The following is a 2,622-nucleotide window of genomic DNA, read 5'->3' as shown; positions in this document are numbered from 1 at the left end:
CAAAAGTAGCTTCAAAATCAAGAAAGCCATTTTTCATAATAATCAACTAAACTTTTCAAACTAATTTCTTTTCAGCAATCACAAACTACTCAAGCAATCAAGTAGCCAATCATTCAGTCCAGCAAACAACCACATTTATAAGACAATCATAATCACAGACATATGTTTCTCACATTAATATCTATTCATAACAACTCTGTAATATAAAGTAGATTTTAGGAAAAACCCCTACCTCAATAAGTCGAAACTATAGACCAAACACGTCACCGGAACTCTTTTCCTCTCGGCCCGACATTGGTAACAATCGCAATCACAGCTCCATGGTGTCCGCACCCATAACAGCAACTTAAATTCACCAACGTGCAGCAACCGGACCTCGATCCTAAAGCATTAACGTCGGAGAGTCTTAACATATAATAGAACAGCGACGACTGACACAGTTCGAAATTGAAATAAGGAATAGCTTACCATGCTAAAGAGGAGCGACTAAACCGAGCAGCCGCCATGACAACAATACTCGCTACAATTAACGGCTCAGAGCAAAGGCGGCAGTAGTGGAATGGTAGCTCCGACAGAGCAACTTGCGATAAACAATCCTTGGCACAAACAACCTCAGCAACAGCTCTTATAGTAACCAGGATTTTGACCGACAATAAGAGAAATCCAAAACAGGGCTAGGGTTTACCAAGAAGGTGGCGGCTCCAACGGCAGTTTCTGGTGACCAGAGGTACAGCGGTTGAAGCTTCATCGATGGTGACTTGACAGTGGCTTGAACGGCTTCTCCTCTGTGCGCGCTCTGTCTGGCTTGAACGGCTTCTCCTCTGTGCGTGCTCTGCTTGACGGCGACGAACTCAGAGGCGGCGGTGACAGGGACCCGCGGAGACAACCACGGACGCGAGGGCAGGGCTTCTCCTTCCTCGCGCACGCTCTCTGTTCTCAGACGACAGCACGGCGACCCAACAGTGGCGGCGGCGCTACAGTGGTGCGACAACTCCTCTCCCTGCACCGGCGATGATGGCGATTCGGGATGAGGGCGACGGCGGCGGCAACGGCGTCTGGAGGTGGCGGCGTGTTTCTCTGCTCCCTCAACTCCACACTCTCTCTCTTCCTCGGATCTCCCTCCTGACGGCACAGCGGCGGCGACGGTGGCAATGATGCCCACCGGCGCCGTCTCCCTCTCTTCCCCCTTCTGCTCTCCCTCTTTTCTTTCCCTGTTTTCTCCCTTTTCTTTCTGCCGTTTCTTTCTTTCTCTGTGCCTGCTGTGTATGTGTTTGGGGAAAAGGGGAATAGGGTGAGTGCTAATGAGTGGCGGTGAGTGTGGGTAAGGATTAGGGTAAAATTAAGGTTAGGGTTTGTGTATAAAATTGGAGATTTTGGGATTAATTTAGATTTGGTTAATTTTAATCAAATTAGGGTATAGAGTGTTAATTTAAAATCTAATTTAATATTCAAAATTATTTTAAAATATTATTTGTTGTATTAAAATACTAATTGATTTGAAATCAAATTCTTTAGTTGAATTTATAAGATAATAAGATCTATTTTCTTTATTCCTAAAACTTAAAGTATTAAATCATAGAAATAGCAATTATTTGAATTAAATCACATAAAAATTCTTGTCATTCCATAACTACTAATTTTATAATTTAAATATAGAAAATAATTCAATAATTATAAAATTAGGTAAAATTTTAATTAATTATCAAAACCTGATTTAATTTTTGATTTAATTAGCTTTAATAAAATAATTTTTGAAAATAGAATTTCTAATAAATAGATGAATTGAAATTAATTCATAATAAGATTTATTTAAAATTTCTGGGTCTTACAGTGGCTTTGGCACCGTCTTCTCCGGCACGCCCAAAGTCATTGCCCACACTCTGCCGAAAATTGCATGACTCATACCGTCCATTCCTTCAAAAGTGCCCACGTCCTCGTATTTAACAGTGAGATCCACTTCCATAGCATAGCGATTGGTGAAGCCATTGACTAAAGTTGGAGTCTTTGTGAATCACTGTTGAAAAGCATCGCTATGAGCTGGGTCGGTGGAAATTATGAGAACAGAGTTGTCAACAGTGATGAGAAGAATCGAGAGTATTGAGCTGCATGTGATTTTGCCAACGCCACCTTTACAACCAGCAAAGACCCATTTGAGATCTTTTTGTTCTAGAATGTTCTGCACCATCCTGTTCATCCGCCATAGCCACACTGCTCCTGTTTCTATCAACTATGTTTTCGAATATTCTGTCAAAGGCTAAAAGGAGATTCGGCGTTTTTTAATAATTAATTAATTTTTATGACAATTATAATTAATAAACTTAATTTAGTAATTACTAATTTTTCATATCATATTATTATAATTAATAAAATTATTTTAAAAATTTACTAATTTATCAGATTATATTACTGTAATTAATAAAATTACCAGAAATATGAATAATTAATTTAATAAAATTAATCTAAAAAATACTAATTTTTTTATAGCATATTACTATACTCTAAATAATTAATAAATTTTTATGACATATTATTATAATTAATAAAATTAATTTAACCATTATTAATTTTTCATATTATATTATTATGATCAAGAAAATTACCGTAAAATTATAGTAATTTCTC

Source organism: Arachis hypogaea, chromosome 12 (genome assembly GCF_003086295.3).
Source record: "Arachis hypogaea cultivar Tifrunner chromosome 12, arahy.Tifrunner.gnm2.J5K5, whole genome shotgun sequence".
Classification (NCBI taxonomy): Eukaryota; Viridiplantae; Streptophyta; class Magnoliopsida; order Fabales; family Fabaceae; genus Arachis; species Arachis hypogaea.
This window is presented reverse-complemented; position numbering follows the sequence as displayed.